Source organism: Rhipicephalus sanguineus, chromosome 8 (genome assembly GCF_013339695.2).
Source record: "Rhipicephalus sanguineus isolate Rsan-2018 chromosome 8, BIME_Rsan_1.4, whole genome shotgun sequence".
Taxonomy (NCBI): Eukaryota; Metazoa; Arthropoda; class Arachnida; order Ixodida; family Ixodidae; genus Rhipicephalus; species Rhipicephalus sanguineus.
Window position 1 is genome coordinate 158020452 of NC_051183.1, and position 9379 is coordinate 158029830.

Genomic DNA, 9379 nt, shown 5'->3' on the forward strand with positions numbered 1-9379 from the left:
GTTGACGCGTTTGTAGGAACCGTGGTGTCGTCTTTGACGAGTACCTTGGTCGCAGCCGATGGACTGTATGCCGGCGTCAAATCTGACAATGATGAGAGCTCTATTTCGGCTGGTGCGCAATGAATTACGGCGTCGTGGAGCGAGAGAAAATCCCATCCCAGGATGACGTCGTCAAAGCATGAAGAATTTATAAAGAAGTCGACGGCGTACAGACCGTCCTGAATGATGGCACCGGCTGTGCATACCGCTGTGGGGTGAATACTTTGGTCGCTGACTGTACGGAGGGAGAGCCCGGAAAGTGGCGTCGTCACTTTTCGTAGTAGTCGGCTTAATTTAGCGTCCATAAGGGATACGGGAGCTCCAGTGTCTGCAAGGGCCGATGTGCGAACACCATCGGCAAACACGTCTACTACGTTCTATGGGCTTTGCTCAAGGGGCTTTGGCAGTTGGATAGCGTCGCAGCCCTTGCCTCTTGGACTGCGAGGACTAGTTTTCCTGGTTTTCTGCGACCGGACGAGGCCGCATCGGTGACAGTGAGCGGCGTCGTGGGCACAGTGAACGGCGGGTAGATTTATTTATTTATTTATTTATTTATTTATTTATTTATTTATTTATTTATTTATTTATTTATTTTTTATTTATTTATTTATACTGCGATCTTCTACAGCATCTTGGCATCGTGGTACATATATCCTCCTGAGATCTGAGTGAATTTGTGGCCACACAGGTGAAACCAAAACACATTGCTGGAATGCACACACATGCTGTATTAAAGCAGAAAAAAATTGCGTCTGTACGGCGAACAGTTTTTACACAGCCGTGTGTGCATTATAATGCACACTGGGTCTCAATGCACAGCAAACGAACGATACTCGCCTATAACGAAATTTTACATTTGCTCGCGAAAAGCACGCTTATTTGTTGTGAAACTACCTGGAGACGTTTCGCGCAGATGTGATGCAAAGAACGATGTTGCACGTGATGCACCGGAACTTTGAACGCTGAGCATAGGCGTGCGCATGGTGAAGCTTCATTGCAGCGCCCCCGCGCCTACTAAGTCAATGTACGAGGCAGATTTTGCGCCGCCCCCCCCCCCTCTTAGGTGACTAGAGGGTCAACTTACGGGGTAGATTTAGCGCCTCCCTCTTAGGTGACTAGGGGGGGCGGCCAACCCCCTGCGCCCCTCCCCTTGCGTTTCCTACTGCACTGAGAATATCCTGGGTTCCGACACCTCGAGGAGGATCCCTAGTTCCCAAGCTCTGAAATGTGGCTTGCTTGCGCAGTTCTTGGCTCAAAAGGCATGGGCCCGACCTTGGCTTTCAGCAGCTTCCGTGGTGACTCATTAAGGAGCTTTCGAGTTGAGTACGCAAAGCTTTGCGTTGGCTTTTCGCGCAACTGCGCATGCGTCGTACGCTTCCACTTGCGGGTTCCCGTTAAGTGACGGAAATAGCGGGCCTCAAACGCTAAGGCTAACTTAGCGTACGCTATTCGATAACTGCCTATTGTCAAATTCTGCACCACACCTGTCTTCAGGCAACAGGTAACGGAGAAGGGACAGCCTCATCGTATGAGAATTCTAGGTCCGAGGTGTCGTTGCTGGTCACTGACTCAAGAACACGTCTCTTTATGACCGATTCCTAGGTGAAACAAACGCCAAAGCTTAATGCCAAAGAGTAACGAACCGCATGAGATTGCCAAACATACGCAGGAAAAAGCACCCATTGAGACCGAGTGTGCATTATAATGCACATTTGAAGAAAACAGCTTGTGATAACAAATATACTGGCCCTAAGGGTTACATGACGTGCGGAAATTATCCCTAAACCCTTCCTAAGTAGATTTAAACAACAATTAAGAAATATCACATGATGGTTATTGAGCAATTTATGAACTACTTGGAAGCCACGAGCAGAACGTCGAAGACGAAAATGATGCCATGTTTCAAAGCGGGAAAACGGGGCTTCCACTGTAGTATGCTTCCTGTATTGCTGGCCAGATGACACCACATGATAGAGCATGCGATTTCACTAAGAATGTTGGCTCTAATTGTAGCGCGAATTTGGAAAACCAGGAAAAAAACAAATGTGCATTTTAATGCACGCGGGGTCTGAAGAGGATATACAAGTGTACAAAAACAAAAATAACAAGACAAAACAATCAATGAGTTCGCTCGCACATGCGCTTAAAAGAACAAAACAAACAGGCAAGTGACTTTATTCCAACATAAAATCAAACAGACATGTAGCGCCACCGACATCGACGGGATGGCGCAGTGAAGAAAGAAGAGGTCGGACGTGACCTCGTGCGGCGCGGCAGCAAGGCTGGCGCGAGGGGCAGGAAAATAAAGAAAAAGTTAGTTGGTTTTAGGCTTCGGCGCTAGACGGACGTGTCGAGTCGTTTTCTGATGTGTGCTCCACAAATTGGTGACCCGGACGTTTGGATCAAGTAGCAACTTGTGCCTGATCACAACGTGCAACACGAAACACAAAGACGTGGAGCCATGTCAACCACCGGCAACGAACGCCAGCAAGCCTCGAAGACGCCAGCAGCCGTGCGAAGACGATGCGTGCCAAGCAAGCGTAGGAGTTCGTGAAAGAGGGCAGACTCGAATTGCTGTCCTCTGTCAGTCACGATCTTGGTAGGGCATCCGAAGCGGGCAACCCATGTTGTGACGAATGCTGCTGCGACGGTTGCAGCAGAGCTGTCTGGAAGCGGGGTCGCTTCTGGCCATCGAGTAAATCTGTCGACAGCTGTGAGCAGGTAGCGAAATCCGTCACACGGTGGTAGTGGTCCGACGATGTCGATGTGGACAATATCGAAACGATGGTCAGGCTGGAGAAACTGGCGTGTTGGGGGATGTTTTTCCTTTGTTCGTTTTCTCCTTGATGTGGATTGAAGTCCCGTCAAGGAGATGATCGACGTCGATGAAGCAGGAGGCAGGTTGGAGGTAATGAAAACTTGAAGGTATATTGCAGCGAAATATTTACAGTCATATGTACATCTTGCCGAAGCACACTGATGATAACATAGACATCAACAGCGTCTTACTCTTCTACTTAACTTTTCTTAAGTTAGAGCCTAGAACACTGTTACTACATACGAAGAACCGAGTCTCACTGTTCGACCACCAAGTGGTTACGGCCCAGACGAAAGTTGCATCGTACGGAGTCTTACTGATCTATCAGTTAAGTGATTACAGCCTAGACTGAAGGGAAACGAATTCCGTCCAGTCTTAAGTACCTTGCGGTAACAAAGAAAAAGGGGAGGTGGCCACTGGTGGTCCGCCTCGACATTCTGTTATCCAATCTGCTTATCCTCAGATTAAGCCGCTCCCTACTGGGCTGTCCCTAATCTCGACAGCAGCGCCTTTACATTTTAAACAGGCGTTTTGGCACTCTTTCCCATCATGGCTCTCTCTTTACCCCACGCTCTCAGGAGTTCCCACGGTTGCAATACATCTGTATCGCACACCTGAGGCACTCGCTCCGTTTCTCACGCTCATCGAGTCGAACCCCCGGTGACTGTCGTCAAGACGGTTCCGGAAAGACAATTTGCGTGTCCTCGCGTTCCCGCGTTCGGACCGTGCATTGTTGCGTCTCAACCCTTCTTTGCCGTCGGCGCGCCTAAAGCGCTTGGGGGTCAAGCAGGAGATGCTTGCTCTCCTCATTTTCCCACCCGTTCGGGCTATAATCCCGAAGCCGACCTCTGAGAACGGTCGCGTACTCGGAACTCGTGGGCGCCAGCGTGGGAGCGAGCTGCCCCAATGGAAGCCGTTTGCTTTCCGTTGATAATTGCCCAGCGAAAAGACCAGGCAGGGGGAGAGCCGAGAAAGAAGCTTTGTACGACGTACCGTGCCGCGCCGTCCCGTCTGCAGGATCGACTTATGAGCGGCAAACATAACAAGGGTACCTGTGGACTTTGGCACGTTGGCAGGGTGTACATGCACGTACCCAGTCGCGTACGTCCGCGTTCATCCGGGGCCATACGTAACGCGATGAAACAAGGCGTTGCGAGGCACGAACGCCGGGGTGAGCGAGCTGGTGCAGCGTGTCGAAAAGCTGCTTGCGTAACGTGCGAGGGACAAATGGTCTGGGTGTGCCTGTAGAAGTGTCACAGACGAGGTTGGCGCCATCAAGCAGGATATCGTGCAATCGCAGTGCTGTTTTAGATGAGCGCAGTGGTATGAGCTCGGGATCATTACCTTGGTGTGCTGCGAGCGTCGGCACATCGAGTGGCGCAGGAGTTGCAGGTGATGTCACGGCGTCCACGCGGCTGAGAGTGTCAGCGGGTATGTTCTGGTCGCCGCTGACGTGTCGGATGTCGGTGGAGAATTCAGATATAAACAAGAGATGGCGGATTTCTCGTGGCGTGTGCGTCGACGACTCTCTGCAAAGCGCATATGTCAACGGCTTGTGGTCCGTGAAAATTGTAAATGGTCGACCTTCGACGATATGGCGAAAGTGTCGGATGGCGAGGTAAATTCCAAGTAACTCTCGACCGAAGGTGCTGTAACGAGCTTGTGTTGGGCTGAGTTTCTTGGAGAAAAAAGCTAATGGTTGCCATGAGTTGTCAACACGCTGCTGGAGAACCGCTCCCACGGCTGTGCTAGACGCGTCACTCATGAGGGCTAGAGATGCCGTGGGGTTGGGGTGGGCAAGAAAGGCAGCGTTGGCGAGCGCGCCCTTGATCTTGATAAAGGCGTCTTCAGCAGTGGAGTCCCAAGGTAGTAAGGACGTCTTGTTCTTGCTGGTAAGCAGACGGTCCAAAGGCGCCACTATATCGGCACAGTTCTTGATAAAGCGGCGGTAAAAGTTAACCATGCCGAGGAATTGCCGCAGCTTCGTGATCGTTGTGGGCCTAGGGAAGCTCTGGACTGCTTCGATTTTTGATGAAAGTGGGCGGATGCCACTGGTGTCCAGGTGATGTCCGAGAAAGACTAAGCTAGTGACACCAAACTCGCTTTTCGAGGCGTTGATGACGATGCCGTGGTCAGATAGTCGTTGTAGCAGACAACGAAGGTGTTGTAAATGCTCTTCCACAGATTTGCTGGCCACCAACAAGTCGTCCACGTAGGCGAAAACAAAGGGTAGACCACGCGTGACTGTGTCAATGAAACGTTGAAAGGACTGAGCGGCATTCCTGAGACCGAACGGCATTCGCAAAAACTCGAAGAGTCCGAATGGTGTTGTAATAGCCGTCTTGGGTATGTCTGATTCGGCCATGGGAATTTGGTGGTAGGCGCGGACAAGGTCAATCTTCGAAAAGATGTTGGCGCCGTGCAGAGCGGCAGTGAAATCCTGTATGTTGGGTAACGGGTACCGATCCGGAATTGTCTTAGTGTTCAGAGATCGGTAGTCTCCGCATGGCCTCCAGTCACCCGATTTCTTGGGCACCATGTGGATTGGAGCTGCCCAGTTACTTGCGGACGGGCGAATAATTCCCAATTCCAGCATATGTTCAAATTCTGCACGTGCAACCTTGAGTTTGTCCGGAGCAAGTCGACGTGGCCGGAAGAAAGCAGGAGGTCCGACAGACAATGAGTTAGCATGAGTAAAAAAGGAAATAAAGATAAGAAATGCACGAAAAAACGCCAGGCCTTCGTGGAAAGCGCCGCACAGTCACAGCGAAAGATGGAAGAGCGGAATCTCTAGAGCCCGCTATAAACTCTCTTGTGGCTACTAATACAAGTACATTAGCAACGTACCCACTACGGCACAAATCATAATTTTTGTGATTTTGAGAAGAACCCACCACGACATTATTCGTCATTCTGCGTAGAAGCGAGGTACCATCTGTAAGGCATTACGAGCACTTTGTTGATGCGACGGTTGATGACGATGAAGAATTATGGCTGGGCCAATTGTAATGGGTTGGAAGCTTTGAACGACCCACTAGTTACATAATTCGCATCGTGTGACGCCCGGTCGTTATTTTACACTCACATGCTATATACCATACATTAACGTGAGAAAGAGCGAGAGACAGGGAAAGAACTTTTTTGAGACCCTGAGGAAATGGATGATGGGAGCCTTAAGGGCTTCCTTGGCAACAAACAAAAGTCCACTTGCGAGGAACCCACTGCGCTATAAATCATAATTTTTGTGAAGTAGGGAAGCAGCCACTATACAATTTTTCGTAATTCTGCGGAGAATTATGGTACCCGCTAAAGACCTCTAAGATATTATGATCACTTTGTGGATGCTGTGGCTGATGACGATAAACAATTATGGCAGAGCCCTTTGTAATGGGTTGGAAGCATTTAGCAACCCACTCGTTGCGCAAATCGCATTGTATGACGCCTGGTTACAGAATACGCGTTGTGTGACGCCTAGTTGTTATTTTACTCTTCTGCCACACAACATTAGATAAGTGGTTCCTTCCCGGCATGAAGCCTGTATAGGGTCTTCTTGCAAAGCAGTTTCAAGCACCGGCATGGCTCTGAGGTAGAACATTGGGCGCCCACGCAGAGGGCGCCCAGTGTTCGAACCTCGTTCCATCACGGATATTTTTTCTTATTTTGTTTTTCTTTTCTTATTTCGCACGATAGCGGTTATGAACACCGGCGGCGCCGGTGGACAACTACGGCGCCGAAAACGGCCCTTGTTGTGATCTCATAACGGCTTTCGCTGTAAAACATCTCAGGTGCGATTCAAACTGCGACAGTGAACCCTGTGTCACAGTTTGATCGGGGCAATTTGTTTCAATCCACTATCGTTCTAGGAAAGAATGAATACCTAAAACGTGTGTAGTGAATGGTGTTACAGCTACTGAGTGTCTGTTCCTGGTAGCGTAACCCGACGAATATGCAAGAAGGTGGGATGTGTCGATCTTGTTCTGACCTTTCATTAGTTGAAAAAAGAATTTTGAACGGCATACGCGATTTCGATGAGTTATTTATAACTCCTTATTAAAAAGCCCAGGTATTTATAATGCGTAACTTCTGACAAAGGAACGTCTTCTGTACCATAGCAATGTATTAGTGGCTTCTTTTTTAATGTTACCCGCATAAATACTGTCTTTTCAAAATTAATACACATTTGCCATTGCTTACCTACCTTATAACACCTTATAACAATCCCCGTTTAACTTAAACTGGTCTTCTTCCGTTTTTATTTCTTCATTCAACACGCAGTCGTCAGCGCAAAGCCTGACTTTTACAGATAAATTAGCGACGATAACATTTATAAATAACAAAAAGAAAAGTGGTCCAAGAACGGATCCTTGCGGGACGGCACTTCACAGGAACTATATCTGACTGTTTTATTAAATTCGAAGCATTTCTTAGCGTACTTCGGCGACTTTGAGCGTATCTATCTATCTATCTATCTATCTATCTATCTATCTATCTATCTATCTATCTATCTATCTATCTATCTATCTATCTATCTATCTATCTATCTATCTATCTATCTATCTATCTATCTATCTATCTATCTATCTATCTATCTATCTATCTATCTATCTATCTATCTATCTATCTATCTATCTATCTATCTATCTATCTATCTATCTATCTATCTATCTATCTATCTCAAGTACCTTACAGGCTCCACGGGGAGCATTGAGTAAGGGGAGCATCACATAAAGAAATGTAGAAGAAAGCGATACATGAGTATGAACAGTGCAACAGTAACGTACCTGCGAGACGATTAAACAAATTGACTTGCATGGCAAAATAATACTAAGAATAACACTAACTACTTACTAAAAGCTTAATAATACGAAAACAATATTCAGAAAAAATAAAAATATAGGACACCAACTATGAACTAACATAACAATACTAAGAAAGCAATACTCAGCGAGAGAAATGAAAAATAACATTCATTGTTGCAATAAGAGCGGCACGTAAGTCGTGCAAAAAAAAAAGTACATCTTTTGTGCACTCATAGAAACAAGCAAACAAACTAGAAAGGATTGTAACCGAGGCAATGCTAAAAATTAAGAGAAATGCAACCTAGATACCGAGAAACTTCCAGTAAAATGCAAGAGAAATGCGTAGCACAGAGTTTGGTACAATCTTCATTAAAAAAAAAGAGAGAAAAAAAAGAAAACCCATGACACGATACGGCTCGATGTACAATGTGATGATTGTGAATATTTGTTACGATGAATACTGTAGGGTCAAGAGTTGCCTAAATTTATCCTTATCTGCTTGCGCAACAGTGTCGTTTGAAAGCGAGTTCCATAAGCGAATGCCTCGTGGCAAAGCCGAGAAATTAAATGCGTGAGTGTTTCCATAGATCCGATTGTAGCTTAATTCGTTGTGAAGACGTCGTGATGTGTAGGACGCGCGTACCAATGGCAAGTTTGATGGCTTTTTTTGGTAAAAATATCTATGCAGCAAGGACAAGAGTGCCATGTCACGTCGATTACTTAGCGATTGAAGGGAAAGGTTGATTTTTATCTGCGTTATGCTTGACTGATAGTTGTAATCGCGGGAGATAAATCGACTAGCTCGATTTTGGACAGGTCTAACATGCGGATTAAGTATTCTTGATAAGGAGACCATATGGGAGACGCGAATTCGAGCTGCGGACGTACAAATGTTAGAAACGCGAGTTTGCGGATGTCAGATGGACAGTTACGCAAGTTGCGGCGAATATATCCAAAAGATTTGGAAGCGTTTGCGCATATGGTTGTGATATGAAAGGTCCAGGAAAGGCTTGGTGTAAGATTAACACCTAGATATTTGTATACCGATGCCTGAGACACTAGGTTTGTATTTATGTAATACAAAAAGCTATGATTTGAATTTTTACGCGAGAATGTCATTATTTTACATTTAGATGAGTTGAGTCTCATTTGCCAGGCATTACACCAATCGGTAACGAGCTGAAGGTCATGCTGTAGAATGAGGTGATCATCAGGGCTCTCAATGGGTCGGTATATTATGGAATCATCGGCAAATACACGCATGCAGGATGTAATTTTACCAGGTAGATCATTGATGAAAATGAGAAAAAGCAAGGGTCCTAGCACACTACCCTGTGGTACACCGGAGGTGACATATGTAAGGGATGACGTATAATCATTTACGATTGTGAATTGCTGACGGTTTGTTAGAAAGTTTCGGATCCAAGAGAGTGTCAAGCTGTCTAATTTAAGAACTGATAATTTGGAAATTAAACGACAATGAGCTACGCGGTCGAAGGCTTTGGAGAAATCAAGAAATATGCAATCTGTCTGGAGGCTATGATCCATGTTAAATGTACGTCTGTAGTGAATTCGAGCAACTGAGTTTCACAAGAAAAGCCTTTTCTAAAACCATGCTGATTAGCAAAGAAAAAATTATTGCACTCCAGATGGGTTTAAACATGAGAAGCAATGACATGTTCAAGCATTTTGCAACAAATGCTTGTCAAAAAAATCGGACGGT